Source organism: Anabrus simplex, chromosome 1 (assembly GCF_040414725.1).
Source record: "Anabrus simplex isolate iqAnaSimp1 chromosome 1, ASM4041472v1, whole genome shotgun sequence".
NCBI classification, from domain to species: domain Eukaryota; kingdom Metazoa; phylum Arthropoda; class Insecta; order Orthoptera; family Tettigoniidae; genus Anabrus; species Anabrus simplex.
This window is the reverse complement of record NC_090265.1, coordinates 1015717824-1015741034: the sequence shown is the minus strand read 5'-3', so window position 1 is coordinate 1015741034 and position 23211 is coordinate 1015717824. Positions and strand designations below refer to the sequence as shown.

Below are 23211 nucleotides of genomic sequence, written 5' to 3'. Positions count from 1 at the left end.
ATCAGTTCTGACTTGAACATTGAGGAGTGAACACAGTTACAAGTCTGGTTTACATTAGAAGTGGATACTGTTGATTCAAGGTTGGATGGAGAAAATTAGAAGGAAATTACAATTGAGAAACGAAAAAGAATAGTAACTCTGCATGAAGAAGGCAAATCATACGCCGAAATTGCACAAATCAGTAAATGAAGCAGATAAACAGTGTGCAGTATCATTAAGAAGTACAAAACTTCAAAAACATTGATAAACGAAGAGAGAATGGACGTCCCCGTAAGACGGTAACTAGGACAATGCAAAAGACTCCGAGAATATAATCTTCCGATTAGCAGCAGGACTTCAGGAGTACAGTGGTAAACAGGCACATCCTAAGACCATTCGTAGAACTCTTCTCGAACTGGAAATCTTGCCCGAAGTCCTAGGAGGAAGTCATTTATTAGCCCAGTAAGCAAAAAGAAGAGATTGGTATTTGCTCAAGAGTACAAAATGAAGGATGACTAAGACTTCTGGAAAAAAGTTTATTTGTTGTTGGGGTTTTTTTTTTTTCAGATGAAAGCAAATTTAACATTTTTCGCCATGATGGAAGAATGTCGGTGTGGAGAAAAACGAATACGGAGTTTGAAACAGCCAACCCCCAACACTGTGGCTGAGGTGTTATGGTGTGGGGGTGCATAGCGCCTTTAGGTGTTGGGACCTAGTGTTTATACATGGAACAATGGATCAGTATATTTATTTAGATATTTTGAAAAACAACTTACGACATATCGCCCAAAAACTGGGTCTACAGGCTGATTACTACTTTCGGCAGGACAACGGCCCGAAACACACTGCTAATAATGTTCGTTATTGAGTTTTTATAATACCCCGAAAACCCCTCCTCAGTTCCCCGATCTTAATCCGTTGGACATCTGGGGGATTAACTCGGACGAGTCAGAAAACACCACATATCCGTCAAAAACCAGCTGAAAAAAATTGCTTCTACAAGAAAGGAATACTGTTGGTGAAGTCACAAGAAACTTAGTAGGTGCAGTTCCCAACAGATTGAGAAGTGTTATTCCGCAACAAGGGAATGCACACACGTTACTAAACCGTACACAAATGGTTTAGTTTAAGGCGGTGTAGGAACATTTTGTCCACCCATAAAACGTCTAGAAGAGTGTATTTTTTGGTAAATCCGTTCTTTTAAGTTTTTATATTCTGTAACTCAATACACAGTTATAAACAAAATTTATTTCTGTTAAATATCTATTTAAAAAGCCATTATTATTGCCAATATGTGCATACAGTATGTCAATGTCTCCACTGATGTGTGAACACTTAATGTCCGTTTGTGTATATAGAATGGTCGCACACAGAGATGCATTTATTTACTGGTATTTCTTCTTCTTTTTGTAGTAATAGTTATGTACCTCTTTTATAATTTTCATTGTGTTTTTTTATTTTGTGTAATTTCTTGCAAATCACGTATTTGTTATTTTCATATAGTAATTTTGTTTTCGCGTAATTTTTGTAACTTTTTGTGCTCTGTAATGCATTTGTAAAAAATTATCATCAGGGCTGTTGTGCTTTTGTCCTTTTTTAAATGCATTTGTTAGAATTAATATACTTTTGAGGAAGTATCTTCCTTAAAGAAGAGGGTTTGACGTTTAAAATTAGTTTTTTTTTTTTTTCCCTCCCTGGTCGGAAGTCTTGTACGTGTACAGTATTGTCCTTTCCCCGGTTGAGTTTCGTATGAATGACCCCTTAGATTGTCCAGTTCTATATCGCTACACAGGAAGGCACCGACTGGATCGCCTACTTTGTCAACCGACGTGCTATCAAAAATGTTTTCAAGCACATTTACCAACGTACAGTAAGCTGGCCTGGATCACTTCTTGTTATTGTCCTTTGATTCTAATCCTCTGTTGACCGTGCTTAAATATGTTTAGAGATAGAATGTCCTTCGCGACATTCTCTATAGGAAAATGAATTTACGTAAGCACTGCGCGTATCGTTTCTTCGTACCCTCTGTGGGTGGAGGACGCAGACGAAGAACACACCCACGGTTTTCCCTGCCTGTCGTAAGAGGCGACTAAAAGGGGCGACCAAGGGATGATGACATTCGATCCATGCGATTACTTGTGATTCGTACTATTATGCGCGGAACACCATGGGTCGACGTTACTTGCGACTAGTACCACCTTCCGAGGGTCTACGTTATATAGTAGCAGTACTATTCTGTGCGGAACATTATGGGTCTGAGTGTTACTTGTGAAAGAGATCATGTGCATTCCATTGATCCGTTCCACAGTGTTCGGTATGGTCTGCGTTACCTATGAGTAGTACCACTTTCTGTACAACGCCATGGGTGTACGTTGCCTGCGGTTGGTACTACTATGTGAGAAACACCACGAGTTTGGCTCACCCCCGTGATTAGTACCACTATTTGAAGAAAACCATTGGTCTGTGTTGAAGTTACTACTCTTAACTTGTGAGGAACACCATGAGATTGTGTTGTCTGTGGGCGTTACCATAATGTGTGATGTACCATGGGTCTGCATTGCCTATGATTAGTACCACCGAGCTCGATAGCTGCAGTCACTTAATTGCGGCCAGTATCCAGTATTCGGGAGATAGTAGGTTCGAACCCCACTGTCGGCAGCCCTGAAAATGATTTTCCGTGGTTTCCCATTTTCACACCAGGCAAATGCTGGGGCTGTACCTTAAGGCCACGGCCGCTTCCTTCCCACTCCTAGCCCTTTCCTGTCCCATCGTCGCCATAAGACCTATCTTTGTCGGTGCGACGTAAAACAACTAGCAAAAAAAAAATGATTAGTACCACTATGTGAGCTACCCCATGAGTATACGTGGCCTGTGATCAGTTCCACCAAGTAAGGAACACCACGGGAATAGCGGCGCTCGTGATTAGTACACCTAGGTGAGGAGCACCATGGGTCTGCGTTGCTTGTGGGTGGTGCCCTTATGTGTGAAACGCCATGGGTTTGTGCTGCCTGTGAGTGGTGCCATTTGTGTGTGACATACCATGAGTTTACATTACTTGTGATTAATACCACCATACAAGAAACACCATGAATCTACCTTACCTGTGATAAGTACCATTCTATAATTTCGTGTGGATTTGTAGCAGAGTGCAGCCCTTGTAAGGCAGACCCTCCCATGAGGGTGGGCGGCATCTGCCATGTGTAGGTAACTGCGTGTTATTGTGGTGGAGGATAGTGTTATGTGTAGTGTGTGACTTGCAGGGATGTTGGGGACAGCACAAACACCCAGCCCCCGAGCCACTGGAATTAACCAATGAAGGTTAAAATACCCGACCCGGCCGGGAATCGAACCCGGGACCCTCTGAATCGAAGGCCAGTACGCTGACCAGTCAACGAGTCGGACAGCATCATTGTGAGGGGCCGGTTACCTGGATTTTAGACCCCTTTAAATTATAAACAGCACCCCAGTTAATTCAGACATTGTGAATTGGATCCACTGATTGTGTTTGTCTTACGATAATTTTCTCATTCGTTGTAGATTCTAGTCGGTGGATACATTTCGAAGTTTTAATTTTTATTTCGTTACACCTCATACCATTAGGGGTCGATGACCTAGCTGTTAGGCTCCTTTAAACAACAAGCATCATCGTCATCATCATAGTTTCTTCGTTAGGTCATGCTCCCTCATCTGAGACAACTCTCCTGTCCCGACATCAGACCCTATAGCACGCGAAAGTGATAAACGTAAAAATGGCCGTGCGCCGCGTGCGCTAATAGAGTACATCTTCGGCTATATTTGCGCTATACCGCTTTTCACGAGAGTTTAATCCTGATGTAAACAAATAGGCGGAGCACTTTGCCTTTGCTCGTGGACATGACGTAGTTGATTGGAGAAGCAACCGTCGCACTCACTCGACTATATGCGAGCTGGAAGAAAAGTAGTACGTCGCAGTAGTTTTATTTTAGTTTAGTTTATTACATTTAAAGAGTTTGGAAGAGTACGTAATCAAATTAAAATATGGTTGCCATATATACCGGTATATACATATGCTTCTTTTATAAAATAGTGATTAAATAACGAGAAATGTAGGCGCAAGGCGTGGTGTAATAAAGGAAGTCTTCTCGTAGTGAGGGAATGTCCCAAGCTGTACAGCGTGAAGATAAGGTGTTGCATCTTCCAGCAGTCAGTGAGTTGGTATTCTTAGTGAGAGAAATGTAGCAAGAGGTAGGACCATCGCGTGTAGTGAAGCACAAAAGAGGAAAACCGCTCAGAAGTGACCATAGGCAGTGCATTGTGAATGTGTTTAATAAACGCTCAGCAAATCACAACTCTTTCTTTGGCAGAGGCGTGGACATGCCATGTTTACATCAGGATTAAACTATCTTGAAAAGACATATAGAACACTGTTCTTGGTGTGAAGTGGACTGGATCAGCCACGTCGATTAAAACTTGAAATCAAAATCTGGGAATATCACAACTAGATCGGAGTTTGCGAAAAAATTCAAAAATTGTAGATAAGCTGCAAAATGGATATCTCCGAAGGTTGCGGGAGAAACACTAGGATAATAGAGAAGCTCGTGGCGACCCCAAATAGTCGCTCTTGATTGCTGCAGAGCGGAATCTGTGGAATGAGAGCGAGGTTAAAGCCTTGCGCGTGGTGCCATAGCCGTGTATTTCTTGAGCTTATGAACTGCTTGGGATAGATTTGTGTGCGGGATTGAGGAGTAAGGAGGGAGCTCTCCCGGTTCCGCTAATACTGCCAACTGAATGGAAATGAAATCTGAACTGTCAGTGTCGAGTGATTTAGATGCAAGAGGATTTTGCAATAATCTGTGCTTGCTTGCGGAAATATTTGGCTGGATCTTGGAGTGCTCAAGTGTGACAGATGGAGCAATCTGTATACTGTTACACAGAAGAAATAATGACTTGGAGGCATTAGCTGGGTTTGTAATGCAGGGTTTTACGCTACCAATACCTTCCGATTCATGCTGTGGTTATGTTATCAAGCAGACTACGCCAAATTGAAGCTTGTACATGTAGGTTAGACATCAGTATTTAGATTCAATGGAGTTCTTCCACTCGTGTTTTTTGATGGGTAAAAATCGATGATATCTTTAGTGCCTGAACGTTTCATTGCTAAGGGTACCATCATTGTGTGAAGTGCTCCTATGCCATATATCAACATTACGTTAGCATTATCACGGCCGTTCATTGGGTTAAATTAATCATTTCGGGTGTACTTGGGCTGAGTGGCTCAGACGGTTAAGGCGCTCGCCTTCTCGCTCAGTATGGTGGTATTTGAAGGTACTCAAATACGTCAGCCTCGTGTCGGTAGATTTACTGGCACGTAAAAGAACTCCTGCGGGACTAAATTCCGTCACTTCGGTGTCTCCGAAAACCGTAAAAAAGTAGTTTGTGGTACGTAAAGCCAATAACATTATTTTGGGTGTACTTCCCTTTCATTGGGTGCTGAACATTAGAAGTTGTCCACCATTTCAAAACTAAGGTAACATTATGTTTCGTAGTTCTCATGAGATCGAATAAGTTGAGGAATTTCGCACTTAAATATATTTTTAAACATTCAAAGTTATGTTATAAATATCATTTTAAACAGTTTTATCGTATATTTTCATCCATCCAGCAAAGAGATTTAAAATGTGATTTCACTAATTGAAATTTGTGAATAATCAGCTTGTTTTTCTCTTTTCTAGTAGAATATATGTGATTCTAGTTGATTATATGTGGTGCGTACTTGTTGGCGAAGCATTTTCATACGTGAAAAAGTTATTTTCCCTATGATGTTACATGCATCATGTTAAATTACCGCCGTTTGTATAATGTATATACGTGATATTTCCGTGCTAGCCAATACCAGCAGTTCGGCTACTTCGGCTGCCCTGTTTTTTTAATGTTACGGTCGGAGGATTGGAGTCGGTCTTGACTATGGTGTCCATCTATCACTAAAAAGTGTGCGAGTAATAGTGAAGCGAAGGGAACTATACATATTGTTTGTCATAGAGGGCCGTAAGATGAAAAGTGACGTTCGCCTATACCATAGTTCTGTAAGAGCTGTCAACGGTTGGAAAATGGAATTGGTGTTCGTGGTTCATGTCATTTGAGTTAATAGTCTACCGAGCAAGTGGATGTGCGGTTTGGGTCACGTAGCTATCAGCTATTCGAGAGCTAGTGGATTCGAACCCCACTGTCGGCAGTTCTGAGGATGGTTTTCCGTGGTTTCCAATTTTCACACCAGGCAAATGCTGGGGTTGTACCTTCCTTAAGACCACGGTCGCTTCCTTCCCACTCCTAGCCCTATCCCATCGTCGCCATAAGACCTGTTTCGTAAATCATATTGCAAATAAATAATTTCTTGGTCTTGGAACTGCTTCTGCCACTACATTCTGTATGTTAAAGCATTTAAACTAAAGCAAGGATTTTTAAAAATCCTGCAGTAATTAACTTACTGTACATTCAAGTTAACTGGCACTGTCCTCACAGACGCACAGGTCGCCTTTAGGCGTCAGCTCGGAAAACTTCTACCGGGCCTCTCAGACATGGCCGTCTTCATAACAAAACGGAGTGTACAGTATAGAACCGCTGTCGATGAGTAGCTGCGAGGGCCAGACGGTAATGAACAATTGTAACCTACCGCCTTTACCCAAATATGACAACAAACATCTTGGGTTTTATTACGGTTTTTCCGTGGCAGAATGAGCAGACATTTGCCTGGTGTGAGCATGGGAAACCACAGGTAACCATCTTCAGAGCAGCCGACAGTGGAGTTCGAACCCACTATCTCCCGAATGCAAGCTGATAGCTACGTGACCCAAACCATGCGGCCACTTGCTTGGTCCTTCCTATTTTATTGCATCCCCGCTTCCCTGCAGTTTCCTCGCATAAGCACATGAATGCACTACCATTGTCTTCGAGGTGAATACCAAAGTTAACGTACACTAACCGTCTACTGTAGTACATCTGGGCGTGAGTCAAAGCAGGTAGATACATCTGTTTCTGTAAATCGTATGAAATAACACACACTTCGGAGGAAGACAGTTTTGCTGCTTTTCTGTCTGCAGTCGTCATTTTCTGTGTCCCCTTAGCTTGGCATGGTGTAAAATTTGATAATCAACTTCTTTTCATGAGGATTGGTGGAAGCTTCATTGTCGATTTTTTACCAGTTTTGTGCCATCAACACGAGAAAACCCAAACGATAATAAGTTCAGTCTTGAAAATGTTATTAAACCACTGCTTAGAAACTTTAAGTGCAATATTCTCTCCAGTTTCATATTTTTCAATGAAAGCACTATAGTTATCTTCCCTGTCGTAATGACTCTCCCTACAGGGTAAGCTTGCAATACATGTAACTTCTTCAACTCATTTTCCCTTCTAGGACTATTCTCCTGCCTCTTTTCTTCAGTAGATATATCACCAGAAGCCACTTTTGCACAGATCGCCGATATAGCAAAGGTATCGCAAAATATTGTTCTGCAAACACGAATTGAAGAATGTGAAAGGGGTAAAGAAAACGAAAAATTGTGTTGACTTGTTGACTGTTACTGTTAGCAGGATCTTGATAGCCATTGTACGGATAAGACTTCAAAAGACTGTTGTTCATTGTAACGTGAAAGGGCTCAAAATTTCGTAAATGGAACGTCTTTTGCAAGCAATTTCAATGCTTGTACAGTCATAAGGGCACTTGAAAGACATGTACGTACAACAAAATTGAAATTGTATTATTAACAAATATAACTAAACTCCATGGCACTACACCCCTTGAAGGGCCTTGGCCTACCAAGCGACCGCTGCTCAGCCTGAAGGCCTGCAGATTACGAGGTGTCGTATGGTCAGCACGCCGAATCCTCTCGGCCGTTATTTTTGGCTTTCTAGATCGGGGCCGCTATCTCACCGTCAGATAGCTCCTCAATTCTGATCATGTAGGCTGAGTGGACCTCGAACCAGCCCTCAGGTCCAGGTAAAAATCCCTGACCTGACCGGGAATCGAACCCGGGGCCTCCGGGTTAGAGGCAGGCACGCCACCCCTACACGACGGGGCCGGCAACAAATATAACTGGGGTTACGAAAAACTTTCAAGACGTTTGTTGAGAATATGAGGACGCTGAAAACAATATTGAAATATGTTATTAAACACCTCATCTGGAAAATTTTTCCCAGGAGCATAATAGATTTCAGTTTTTTTGTAAGGTTGCCCTGTATTACGTTTGAACTGATGCTGCTTGTACGGAGATGACTTTGCTTTTGCTTTTTACGTTTATGGTTTATGAAAGTTTTTTTTTTTTTTTTTTTTTTTTTTCACAAGCCAGTAAAATTGGGAAATATACTTTAGGCCAGTGTATTTCAACTTCGCATTACTATGCCTCATGAACACTAAACGAAAATGTAATCGGACTGGACTTGGGCAGTTACCAGGCATCCCGATTAGATAGGCGTAACTATGCCCTTAAAAGGCACGCTTTATATGGACCTGATCAAATATAACGTACAGCATTACTTACGGCCTGACGCGGCTTGCCTTTAGGGCAGCCACATTAGTTCCTCATTACCTTGTTTGGTCCTTTAAAGGCAGATACAATAAATAACATAATACTTAAAGAAAAAGTAATGAACTGTTAGAAAACTCGTGACTTTTTTATTTAGGGGCGGCAATTATCAGATATTTTCCCAGGTCATAATAATGCCTAACTACGGATCTACCTACATCGTATGCGCTGTGTGGACGATTAATTACCGTTTTTTGCATACATTGGAGTCATTGGCTAGATTATCTCCTTTAGCTAGGCGCTCGCTTTCTTTCCGCAAGATTTGGAATCTAATTCCAACATATTCGGTTGGCATTTAAGAATAGTTGCATAGTTGGGATCGTAACCAGTAAATACGCTAGCAGCTGATGATCCAAACGAAAAATCATAGCGGTAAAATTCGGATACAAAGTGAAAATCGTGTTGCTCATGTGCTCTTGTAATTTCATTGCAAGTGAAGGGGGAGAGGGTTACTTCATGTGACAGTGGTGGCTTGGTTTACGTTTTACCGCTGGCTATCAAGTAGCTTTAATTTCGTTACTTCGAGAATTCATTATTTATTACAGTTACGCTCGGCTTATGAAACTAACGGTCGAACTCAAAATTATGGCTTCGGTCACGTTTCAGTTCGTTGGCATTTTAGGACTATGTAATGACGACGCATTTTATGGCACGAATAATAAAAATAAAGAAAAAGAATCGTATGGTCTCGACTACCCTGCACAGGCATTTTAATTTGACGCCATTCTGGCTACATTCGCGTCAGCTTCAACGTTCTGTTTTACCAGATTCCAGAGTAAACCAGATCGCTGTTGTTGGGCGATATATAACAGAGTTCTAAATAATAATTTTGTCGTTTAAACACAAGAGCTTTTACATGCCACTGCTCTGTAGAGTTTACTAAACCATTGTAAACCTTGCTTTTTATACAGAATGGCTTATTACGAGGTTCCTACCGGAATTCTCTTCACACGTCTCAAGCGAAGAGTTTTCCTCGTTATTTCGTTGTCAGCACTAGGAAACTGCTGCGAATAGTAATTACTAATTATATACCTTGGGCGATATCCCAAGGAAATAGCATCGTTGTTACTTTGAAGAATACTATATCGATTGGCGTACTATAATTTTTTGGTATTGTGTCCACTACCTCGTGGTCTTTGGCAGTTTACCCCGAAAGAGATCGTTATCGGAAACTCACCATTAGAACTGACATAGACTTATTCTCTTTTTCATATTATCCTTATCATTGTTAGCATATGCGCCTGCCCGGCAGTGATCTGGCGCTCCGGTACTTCATGGCTTGGCCTTGTAAGCGATGACCTTGACTGTGACACCTCGTAAACAACTATTATAGGGTACCACGACGGTTTTTATACTGTATTAATTCAAGAATATCGTTGACCACCCTGTTATTGTTACTAACATAATAATTGGCCACGTTTGTATGCTTGTTTATGACTGTTGTTGATTGGGCTGCGTGCCGTTACTAGCTGGGCCTCGTACTCAATGTTCGCAGTGAGTGTACCAGTAACCCACTTCGCAACATTTGCAGCCCCAGCCAGACTCGTTTACCTTGGTGCGCAGAACGCCCGTAGCCTACAGAATCCGTTGCAGTTCAGTACAGCAAATCCCCTTGAGGTTTATTAAATAGTAAAATACTTAAGTATTTCATTCATTGAATTATTCTAATTAGCTCATAACTTCATGATTCACCAGTTTATGTGCTGTCGTGACATAATGTCAATAATCAATAACATAACCAATAACGTGTTGCCTTCTTGGTACGGAAACATTCATTGAAAATTCACTGTCCCTACTGTAGTAGTGGTGGTGGTGGTGGTGGTGGTGGTGGTGGTAGGTAGAAACATTGCATCTTTCATATTTTTTTAAAATATAGAACATATTTTCTTCTTTTATCTGGCGAAAGAGAGAACCTCTTCTTCAGAAGAAATGTTTGTGCATCTTTCGAACTAGGAGACATTTGTAAACTTCAGTGTGACCTGCAATGTCCCACTCTCTCGTATGTTTCTAGGCCTAGCTAATTTTCCGCAACTTCCATTCTTACACCTTCCTTGGTTTCCCATTTTCACACCAGGCAAATGCTGGGGCTGTACCTTAATTAAGCCTACGGCCGCTTACTTCCCACTCCTAGGCCTTTCCCGTCCCATCGTCGCCATAAGACCTGTGTTGGTGCGACATAAAGCAAATAGCAAAAAAAGTAGCGTTCTTACACCGGTTTCTACCATAGTTTAAACAGATATTGAAAATATTTGCCGGGAGTTTTACATGGTAGTCTACCCCACCTGCGTCGAAGTCGGAGTGAAGATAATCCCGGTAGCATCTTGGGAAGAAATTTATTTCAGCAATATTCTATTTATTCGTTGTAGGTTCAGAGAAAGATCGCCTTCCAGCCCTCTTAAGTATCGCTCAGTAAATCATATTCTTGTCGGTGGAGGTCTCCATTCGACATTGAGTATCAATAACCCTTGACGCAAATGATTGTGACCTTAACTCTACATATCTTATCCTATCTTATACAAATAATAAATCCAACTTATCATTTATAGTAATTTACTAATTTATTGGCATGCTAATCTGAAGAAAAGTTAAGTGGATTCGGATAATCTCGGGAAAAAACCAATGTGCTTCTATACAAAGTAAAAAAAAAAAAACACCTGGTGATCAACTGTGATACCATCTTCCTTATTGACTCATAATTGAAATGGGATTTCCTTTAGGATATAAACTTAACCATCCAATACTGAACTTCATGACATTGAATTATATAATACCATCTTGTAGCATCTAAATCACAATTCGACTCCTCTGTCAGGAAAAATTAAGTTTAACGTTATGAATAATATGCCCTACTGAAAATATAATTCATGTAGTTTGGTTAGTTTTCATCTAACTTCATAATTGGAGCCCCATCATGTCCAATTTTATTATTTCACACATAGTGTTTGGGTTTCTTCTTATGACCTTGTTTTAATTGTGAGATTCGAGATATTTGATAAGTTTCCTTCATATGGACAAAATTTATTGCCATATTTAAAAAATGTTATTAGAAATGAAATATTATTATATTTCTCCTATATATTAAAATTAATCAGTGATATTAGCAAATATAAACAAGCTAAATCTACCTTTCATTAATCAACTAGTATAGTAAACGAATGTGCCAAACAGTCATATTATTATTATTATTATTATTGTTTGTCCAACCCTTGTCCCGTTTCCCTACGGGGTCGGGTATGAGGTGAGATGAATTTGTCGTGGCGGTTTTTTTTATGACCGGATGCCCTTCCTGACGTCAACCTCATCAGAGGAGTTCATGAGAGATGAAATGAATGACGTGATATATGATAGTAGGGAGAGGGTGAAACCCGGTGCCGGCACATAGCCTACTCCTGTCGAATAGCACCAAGGGGTCTGCTCAAGGCTTAACGTCCCCATCCGACGGACGAATCACCATCAACAGCGTCATATGCCCTCACTCCATATGAGCACTGCGGAGAGGTTTGGAATTTAATCCAGGCTTTTGGCACGCAATCTAGTGATTACAAATTGTATACCACCACCTCCCCTACCCTGCCGGCCAACATTCTGATGGTGAAAATTTTTTCGACCAACGGGACTCGAACCGGCTAACCTCGGTGTTAGACCGTTTTTAGACTTCAGCGCCTTAACGATCATGGCCACCAGGCGGGCTATTATTATTATTATTATTATTATTATTATTATTATTATTATTATTATTATTATTATTTCACCATCAATTATAATCTAACCTCATTTCATATTCCGCCGTGCCATTCATTTGAATTAACTCAGTATCTCAATCTACGGATCGTTTGGGGAAGAAAGATCCCCAAATACGTCGATTACTCTTATGTATCCTTACACCTACACCATTATGCATGCGGAGGCTAACTCCTCCTAATATGTCACTATGTATTTCAATTTTTACATAAGATCAACTGGTCTCTTGCTAATACACTCTTCTCAACATGAGCCTAACCCTGTAATAGTTATCCAATACGATCCTCTATCGATATATATTATACAACTTCGTAATATCTTCTTACATATAACCCCTCGAAATACAAACACTTAAATCTCAATATTTCCACTAATACATAATTCAAATCTATCTCTTCTTAGCCATTATTCTTCTCATTTCATTATTCCTGCGTATAAAATCTCATTTGTTGGATAATATTCTCCCTCGACGATATTACTTCTGCAATACTCATATAATTCAGGTAGGATCCATCTCTTCCTTTAATTCTTATAGGCGTGGTCATGTTTGTCAATATAATTGCCTCCTAGAGTTCATCTACGTCTTACATGACATCCATTCTTTCCGATGTTTCCTAAATCATAACTGAATAGCCTTTCCAAGTAGATTGGTATCGTGTATTGATATGTAATATACTCGCTAAAAGCATCAACATAACCATATCACTTCACATGTCAGTATACATATCAATTAAAATAAATAATATTCGTGATTTTTATGAGCGAGATCTGCTATTGTTGGTTGGAATTTTGGCGCATAATAAATCTGACTGAGAATTTTGTTGAAAGAAAATATTTCTACCTAATGGTATAAATGCCTTTAAACAAGGAACTTATCTCGTATCTCGTCACTCCTCTGGAACTGCCTCCTTCTCAGATGTTACATGTGCTCCATGCGGCCGGTTACCGCATTTCCGGACGTCACCTCTGATCCCAGTGCATTATGCTGCTATGCTTCGTTATGGCATGCTAGCTAATCATCTCCCTCAGCTTAAGCGGATTCCATGATGTTACAGTTGTTGATGAAAGTAGAAATCGACATTGGTTTGGCAGAATACATATTAAAAATATTCATTTAACCTCTTAATATACTATTATTGTTGCTACTTGAAATTGCGTATCTATTACTGTCTGGTTACAGCTTCTTATTAGTAAATATATCTTTCGCAGGCTAATACGGATTTCAATTGCTAATCCGAGTTCTCTTCTATGTACTATATTGCCTGAAGTACGGAATTTTGCCCTCTCGCTTCTTCTCTAGCGGTCTCGATATCATCTTCAGCCGGCATCCGAATTTGAAGATATCGGATCTTTTTCGTATTTCTATTTCTTTTTCTATGCTATATAGCACGCAGTTCTTCTTCAATTTATATTTAAATTGTTCTTTCGATCCGCAGTGACGACATATTCGGTCCTCCTTCCTCCCCGATGTTTTCTACGTAATACAATTTTTTTTCCTTCCAGTAAATAATTAACTAGGTTTCAGTTATTTTTTTAAACAATATCTGTTCCATCTCAACGTTCTGATACGTGACCATTGCAACTTCATGCCTTCTAAATTTAAGTTGACCTGAGTTTCGGTGACATTTTTTCATATATTTATTCTGCCTGAAGTTGCTGTGCGCCATTTTGCCTGTTCCCTTTACCTTCGTATTTGCATCAGGATTGTAACGTAATGGTTCACTAGTGTATTTTATTTCTTTGACGCAAATAATTTAACGTTTAAAGAGTCATTTGCAGTGCAAAAATGAGAAACATTTGGTATGAAAAATGCTATTAAGAATATGAAGGAATAGCGTGAAGTTCTGGGAGTGTTAATTGATTTAATAATGTTCTCAGCAAAATATCGAATATTCGTTTGATTTATAATGTAAGCCCCATTTAGTTGCAATTTTTTTCTCAAATGTTTAAAAAAAATTAAAGCTTACTGGCTTTTTAAACTTCTGGACATTATTTAATAAAACGTTATGGATGTATGTTACGCATGCAAAATGTTCAGTAGCTTTTATAGCTGCTGAGCTATAAATTAAATTAATTTTACTAAATGTAACCTTGCGAAAGGTGTATTTACCTTCTTAGGGGGAAGCTGGATTTTTAGCCCTCTCATTATATAACGGAGGGAGAATGAAGCAGTTCTCTCCCTTCTAAGAATGAAGGTATGGCTAATGTAAAATATCCACTAATGACGCAAACGCAGTAACGTTGGAGTCGCAAGGGAACAGAAGTGACGAGGAGAGAGCGGATAGTTAGGATTCCTAGCATGGATAAGGGAAAGCAATGTCACACTTGAGGTTCGTTATCGCAAGAAGTTGAATTTTCTGAAATTACACGTAAACAATTATATTTTGTAGTATCGTAGTGCAGAATTTTCGGAAGAGGATCGTTAAGTTTATGAATGTGTGACAGTAGGTAAAATGTTAGGGCAGCGTACCTGATAGAACACATTCTTCTGTTAGAACTTGTATAGGGGAAGAAATATCGAAGTGTGGTCGGTAGTTTCAATGTAGAAGTTTCAGTGGTAGTTGAGAGTCCACCAGCAGTCCTAATCAAGCAAATTCGTATTGCTGCGTAATGACCTGACATTGAGTTAACGCTGTTGCACTATCCTTGTGTTCTGTATGCGACGGTTAAAATGTGATATCTCATTGGTTATTGATTTTCGGTACTTAACTCCAGTCCACCTATCTATCCATAGCTTCTGGAACTGTTCACAATAGTGACATAGGCCTATATGGTACCCCTTGCCGTAGACCGGATGAAGATTTCCGGCGGACGCCGCATCTTAACGGGAAAACGCCGAATAATGATTATAAGAATACATTGATTCATGCTTGGGCATTTTTTCTGAGTTTTAGTTGTGCAGTAACAACGCATTATTTCGCATATGGGCTGCGTATTATGTATGGTTAGTCTTTAGAACGAATAATTTCCCCTTTTTTGCCAGCAAGAGAAGAAATGGAAAATAAAAAATTTATTATTATTATTATTATTATTATTATTATTATTATTATTATTATTATTATTATTATTAATGGTTCATGGCGTGGGTTACGTCCTAGTTCGTGAACCATGGGCAACGGCTGAATGGCCTAGTAAGTGGTCCTGAGAGTCGGGATACCAGTTGCTATGGAATAGGAGTGGGCATCTTGAGCAAATTCTGAGTAACGGACCTCCTTGTGCTTAGGCGGCTCGGACTATACAATCCACCGGTGGTCCCTCACCCGTTGGAGGAGAGATCCTCACTTGTACAATGGGTAAGTAGGGTAGCAACCTGCTTCATGGATTTACCGAGCTCAGAACATTTTAAGCAAGCCTCGGACCTATGGGATTAACGGAATCCCACTCTCATTTGACAGGCGAGGGACTCCTTGGAAACAACTTGGCGAAGGAAATGGAATTCGATGGGGAGCTATCAGTGTTAATGGGGCTTATGGAAGAAAGTAAGACTGGCCGAGTCAGCAAAGAGGATGCATCTGGACGTACTAGGAGTGATATTCGGGTAAGGGGAGATAACGAGGAAGAGATAGGATTATTAAGTATAAAGTATGGAGTAAGACTGTTTATCAGGAATACTATTGCAGGCAACATAGTTTCTGTTAAGCACGTAAATGAGCGAATGATCTAGGTAGATTTGGCATTTGGAAGAGGGTGCAGATGAGGATGAAGTTGACAAGTTATATGAAGCATTGAGTGACATCGTAGTCAGTCAACAGCAAGGATAGGATTGTGCTAATGGGTGATTTAGATGCGAAGGTTGGAAATAGAACTGAAGGATACGAAAGGGTGATTGTTAAATGCGGGGAAGATATAGAAGATAATGGGAATGGGAAGCGTTTGCTGGACTTCCGTGCTAGTATGGGTTTGGCAGTAACGAATACATTCTTCAAGTATAAGGCAATTCACCGCTACACATGGGAGGCTAAGGGTACTAGATCCATAATAGACTACATCTTAACAGACTTCGAATTCAGGAAATCTGTTAGGAATGTACGGTTTTTTTCGGGGATTTTTCGATGGTCCAGACCACTGTCTGATCTGTAGTTCACTACAGTATCTCGAGGCTTAGGACAGAGAAAGTGAAATCTGTTTGCAAACGGATAAGGGTAGAAAAACTCCAGGACGAGGAAATTAGAAGTACAAGGATATAATTAGTGAGAAGTTTCGAACAGTGGACAGTAAGCAGGTTCAGGTTATAGAAAGAATGGGTGGCATACAGGGACGCTGTAGTAGAAACATCAATGGAATGCCTGGGAACGACTCTGTGTGAAGATTGGGGGGGGGGGGGGGGGTGAGGGGGAAGCGGATATGTTAGTGGAATGAAGTGAGAGCAGCTTGTAAACGTAAAAAGAAGGCTTATCAGAAATGATTCCAAACAAGGGCCGATGCAGACATGGAATTGCACGTAGAAGGAAGGAACAGAGCGAAACAAATAGTTGTTGAATCCAAAAATAAGTCGTGGGAAGATTTGGTAATAACCTGGAAAGGCTAGGTCAAGCAGCAGGGGAAACATTTCTGGACAGTAATAAAGAATTTTAGGAAGGGAGGGAAAAAGGAAATGAACAGTGTTTTGCGTAATTTGGGTGAACTCATAGGTCATAGGGAATCTCTGGGCAGGTGGAGGGAATATTTTGAAAATCTTCCCAGGAAATCATCCTGGTGGTGTCACGAACAACCAAGGTCATAGGGAGGAGGAAAATGATGGTTAAATTATGCTTGAGGAAGGGGAAAGGATGGCAAATAAACTCAATTGTCATAAAGCAACAGGAATAGATGAAATTAGACCTGAATGGTGAAATATAGTAGGAAGGCAGGGAAGAAATGGCTGCATAGAGTAGTAAGATTAGCGTGGGGTGTTGGTAAGTTATCTTCAGATTGGTCAAAAGCAGTAATTGCACCTACCTACAAGCAAGGGAACAGGAAGGATTGCAACAACTATCGAAGTGTCTCATTGATGAGTATACCAGGCAAAGTATTCACTGGCATCTTGGAAGGGAGGGTGCGCTCAGTAGTTGAGAAGAAGTAGGATGAAAACCAGTGTGGTTTCAGACCACAGAGGGGCTGTCAGGATCAAAATTTCAGTATGCGCCTGGTAATTGAAAAATGTTACGAGAGGAATAGACATTTGTCTTTGTTTCCTAGATCTAGGTAAAGCACATGACAGGGTACCGAGGGAAAAGATGTTCGCCATGCTGGGGAACTATGGAATTAAAGGTAGATTATCAAATCAATCAAAGGCATTTATGTTGACAATTGGGCTGCAGTGAGAATTGACGGTAGAATGAGTTCTTGGTTCAGGGTACTTACAGGGGTTAGACGAGGGTGTAATATTTCACCTTTGCTGTTTGTAGTTTACATGGATCATCTGCTGAAAGGTATAAAGTGGCAGGGAGGGATTGAGTTAGGTGGAAATGTAGTAAGCAGTCTGGCCTATGTTTACGACTTGGTCTTAATGGCTGATTATGCCGAAAGCCTGCTTGAAAATAGGTGCAATGAGTATGGTATGAAAATGAGCCTTTCGGAGACTAAATTGATGTCAGTAGGTAAGAAATTCAACAGAATTGAATGTCAGATTGGTGATACAAAGCTGGAACAGGTAGATAATTTTAAGTATTTAGGTTGTGTGTTCTCCTAGGATGGCAATAGAGTGATATTCAATCAAGGTGTAGTAAATCTAATGGGGTAAGCTCGCAGTTGCGATCAACAGTATTCTGTAAGAAGGAAGCTCCCGCTCTGAACTATATTTACATCGGTCTGTTTTCAGACCAACGTTGTTTACGGGATTGAAAGCTGGGTGGACTCAGGATATCTGATTCATAAGTTAGAAGTAGCAAACATGAAAGTAGCGAGAATGATTGCTGGTATAAACAGGTGGGAACAATGGAAGGAACGTACTCGGAACGAGGAGGTAAACTCTGAATTAGGAATGAACTCGATGTGAAATTGTACGCATATATCGTCTTCGGTGGTGGGGTCATGTGAGACGAATGGAGGAGGATAGGTTACCTAGGAGAATTTTTTTTTTTTTTTTTGCTAGGGGCTTTACGTCGCACCGACACAGATAGGTCTTATGGCGACGATGGGATAGGAAAGGCCTGGGAGTTGGAAGGAAGCGGCCGTGGCCTTAATTAAGGTACAGCCCCAGCATTTGCCTGGTGTGAAAATGGGAAACCACGGAAAACCATCTTCAGGGCTGCCGATAGTGGGATTCGAACCTACTATCTCCCGGATGCAAGCTCACAGCCGCGCGCCTCTACGCGCACGGCCAACTCGCACCTAGGAGAATAATGGACTCTGTAATGGACGGTGAGAGGAGTGGGAGAAGAGCAAGGCAGTGGTGTTTAGACTCAGTTTCTAACGATTTAAATATGAGGTACAGAACTAAATGGGGCTACTGCACTACTGTAGTTGCAAATATAGGATTGTGGCGACGTTTAGTAAATTCACAGAGGTTTGCAGGCTGAACGCTGAAAGCCATAACTGTCTATAATGATAATGTATGTTATTATTATTATTATTATTATTATTATTATTATTATTATTATTATTATTATTATTATTATTATTATTATTATTATTATTATTATTATTTTTGCCTGCTTGTGGCAACAGTATTCGTGCTCAGACTTGTATTCATATTACTGACGTGAACATTACCGGCTTATGGTGTGCACCATTTACATAATCGTGGCCCTATCGTTGGTTGATTCCGGCCCATCACTGTTTTATCTCATGATCTTGGTTGATGGACGAGATATTATAATGTCAGTGCATAAGTTCGTGTGGTATTCTTTTTGATTGGCAACAATGCGGAGTGAAGTGATTGCTTATCGTTATTCCGTTGTTTTAATTGAGTTTGGAGTTTGCGTTTTGTGAAACACGGGTTTTATTGATTGTGAACGTATTAATTGTGTATAGTTCAGACAAACGGATGTGGAATGTCAAGTTGAGAAAAGTCGGCATTTCCGACACATTTTACTCTGTATGTAACCGAAGATCCAGTGCAGCAGGAGCTGCGAGAATAATTTGTGACGTGTGCGGGAATTAAGCAATTGCTGAAAGAACAGCACAAAAATGGTTTTCCCGCTTTTGTGCAGGACGATTTGATTTGTCTAATAATCCACGTTCTGGAAGACCTTCAGATTTTTACGAAAATCGCTTGTATAAGTTGTTTCATGAGAATCCTCGTCAAACAATACGGGAAATAGCGCAAGTTTTTGAATGTGATCAGTCAACTGTTGTACGCCATTTGCATTCGATGGGCAAGGTGCAGAAATTGGGTATATGGGTACCTCATGTGCAAAGTGACAGTAACAAAAATCAACGAGTAAACATATTTCGTCATTGCTTGCCCGGTACCAGTTGGCTTGTGATGGCACGAAGCATTCCTTTCAAACATTGGCACCGGTGACGAGAAATGGTGCCTGTGTGTCAACATGAAGAGGAGGAAAGAGTGGCTCAGCCCATTAAAAAAAAGCAACTCCCCGTGCCAAGGACAGTGCCCATCCCCAGAAAAAGGTTGTGTTGTGTGTTTGATGAAACAAAGATGGCATTCGTCATCATGAACTTCTTCCGAAAAACGTAATGATTACCTCTGCTGTGTATAGTGACCAGCTAAGACGACTTACCGTTGCTGTTGGCAACAAAAGATAAGGACTACAACCAGTCTTGCTGCTCCATGATAACGCTCGTCCGCACACAGCGCAATTGACCAAAGGTGTGATTACTGACCTTGGTTGGGAACCTCTTCCTTATCCTCCGTATTGGCCTGACCTTGCCCCCTCAAATTTCCATCTTTTCCGCTCTCTTTCTAACCAAATTCAGGGACAAGTATTTCCTGACGAAGCTTCATTTGACCAACGGCTAACGGATTTCTTCCATTCAAAACCAAAACAGTTCTACAGGTGAGACATTCACCTGCTACCTGAACGTTGGGAGAAGGTCATAGAGAGTGGAGGTGAATACATCACTGAGTGGTTGTGAGTTACAGTGTGTGACAGTGAAATAAAATAAAGTAAAATATAAAATATAAGAACCGCACGAACTTATTGTATTTTTAGTCCGTCAGCGATTCCGCTGGTGGGATCCTCAACAGCTCTGCCATCAGCTGTCATAGATGACCTAGGCATCACTGAAGAGGCGTACTAAGGAAATGAGTGAGGTAGTTTCCCGTTGCTTCCCTCACCGAGCCAGAGTTGCTATTACATATCAGTCTGCCAAGCCCACTGAAATGCATACACCAACCGACCCTATGAGCAACATTTTCACACCATTCATAGCAGGGACTGGCTGCGTAAGGATTGGCTTTACTAGCATCGCTCGTATCTCAGTCACTTTCATATTGTCAAAGCCAAGGATAAGAGACAGATCTATGAAAGTAACAAAATTGCTCTAGCCTGTACCAGAAGACATAGTGCACTGTAAACACTAGGTCCTGCCAGCAAAGGCAAGCACGAACTTATGCATCGACCCAATAGTACTGAAAATGTGACATTCTTTTCTCAATATCTGGTTGTCCTCTAATTACATTTTGTATGTCTACATTTCACTTAACGCAATACGGATGTTTGCGTGGATTTTCACCACCGGGTACTTGCGGCATTCTTTCCTCGCTCATTCAAGCACAAATAACGGCCGGGAATGGTATGTTAATCGACGTGGAACTCTGAACTAGGAGTGCGCGTGCGCGCTGGCTTATGAGGAGGATGTTCGGTACGTTGTGTTAGTCTTGCACCTTGCTGGCAGGCGAAGGTGCTGAGGGTCATCAGGCTTCCTTTCTATCTTTGGTACTACAGACTTTCGCGCTACTCACTTACTGAAAATGAGTACTTGTTTTCTAAGTCATTAGAAAAGAGAGAAGTAAGATAGCATTTATTTTCATAATGAATGCTACAGTGAATGAATGAATGAATGAATGAATGAGTGCATGCAGTGTTATTTTAATTACGTGGATGTAGAATATTGAGCATACATTTTGCTGATTAACTCTAGTGGAGCTAGTGCACCAATTTCCCCCCCCCCCCCTTCCTTAACATTGTGCCAGCCCTATCTCGTTTTATCCTTGGATGATTAGCTAGTTCGGGTTGCAGGTCACTGTGCAACGAATAATCTCCTGCCTCTACTGTTCGTGACATCGGTTCTTGATATAGAACTTGATCTTCGTCTTCACTATAATTTATTACTCCTTCGACTGACATAGTGCTGAACAACCCACTTAACCAGACCGCACATCCATCAATACACTATAATATCAGTTGATAAATGAAAGTACAGTAATAAATTTTGGAAAATTTGGTCCGTACCTAACTCTTCTCACACAATGCGTATTTTCTCATTTTTCTTTCTTCGTTCTGTATTTTTATATTCAGAATAGCAGTACATTGACATTACTTACAGAGGTAAAGCAAAACTCTTCTTGAGTGTATTTTGTATTTCTTGTATGCTTTTTCCTGTCTGTCTGTCCTCGATCTGTTCATTTGTAGTTTACAGTAACTCACCCACGATAGTGTAATAATGACAATAATGAATTATTTAGGAACTTACATTTCAATGAATGTCGTTGCGAATGATATCAGTGTACGGCAGCTTTGTAGATTTTTTAACGTGATGTCTCACCATAGTCATTAATATTCTCAGACGAGAGCCCTGGTATTTTTGTCAGGGTTGATATGGTCTTCAGCTGTTGATTAGACTGATGTACACTTCCTATTTTCACTGCAGTATAGTGTTTATCACTGGAGCAAGGTTTCAATACGATTACGTTTCAATATCAGATCTTTGTTTTGAATTTGTTTTAATACTGTTCTTGACCTTAACGATAACTGAACCTGCTGCTCCATGGCAGTTGCTAGCCTTATGTAGGCTGAATACTATTACTATACTCTGTGATGAATTCGTGTTGTATTATTGGAGAGTGGATCTGTCTCGCTGAACGTACGCAGGAACACTATGGACTGTATGCAGTAAGAGAAGCGCGTGATCCCGTCTGTGCCATTAGCAGACGACAGCTGTTCTACAAGGTCAGTGTCGTGCAGCTTGTTCAGCGTCGTGCCTAGGACCACACGGAAGACGGAGAGGAAGTATTTGATTAATTGAAGAAATTAACTATTGCTAAATGAAGGGTCGCCTTTATGCTTTAGCCTTCGAACTCCCCCATGTAGGTGTGTGCGCCGTACGCACTTCATAAGTAGGCTTAACTTTCTTATCAAGGATCTTATTTAGATTCCGAATGCCACCTAGCAGCAGCATTGCGCCATGAATGCAACCTTCCTGTACTCGATGTTCACATTTTTGAGTGGTTTGTCGCCAAACTCTTCCATCGGTACTTTCTGATTTGATCGTAGTAATGTAATTTTGATCTAGGGATTTAATTTCAATCGCAGTATTTAAATTGTACAGCGGATTTGTAATTAGGTCTTGGTTGATACACAGTTAAATCGCTAAGGTACGGATTTATTTATTTTTTAGGTGGGTGTGTACATGGGAACCTACTCAAGCTTAAATTATTTTAAAGTGCATTTTCTCCCAAAAAAACACTGGATCTTCAGGATATTTGGCGAACTTATTTGCAAAAGCTTGTTACGGCCCTTCTGTTAAATTTCATTGCCTGCAATATTGATAGTGAATTTTTAGATCAAATGTTAATGCACTTTTTTTTAAAAATTTCAGATTACAGAACCACTTACAGGTATATATTTTTCAGAGGGTATTCCATAAAGCATTGCCAAATTGTACGGTTAATACTATATCCATTTAATTCTATAACTTATATTGAGAACCATGAACAAATAAAAATCTATTTTGAAAAGATATTAAAACCTGGAACTGTTGCATAATTTTTCCAGTATTGTCTTGTATTGAATATATACCTTTTTGGTTAATTCTAATTACTGGATCG

General features: G+C 40.4%; 1 protein-coding gene across 1 annotated transcript in view; it reads left to right on the top strand.

The window, feature by feature from the left end:
- Su(Tpl) (Suppressor of Triplolethal) overlaps positions 1 to 23211 on the top strand; it is a 471359-nt gene that overhangs the window by 132595 nt on the left and 315553 nt on the right. The window lies entirely within an intron of this gene.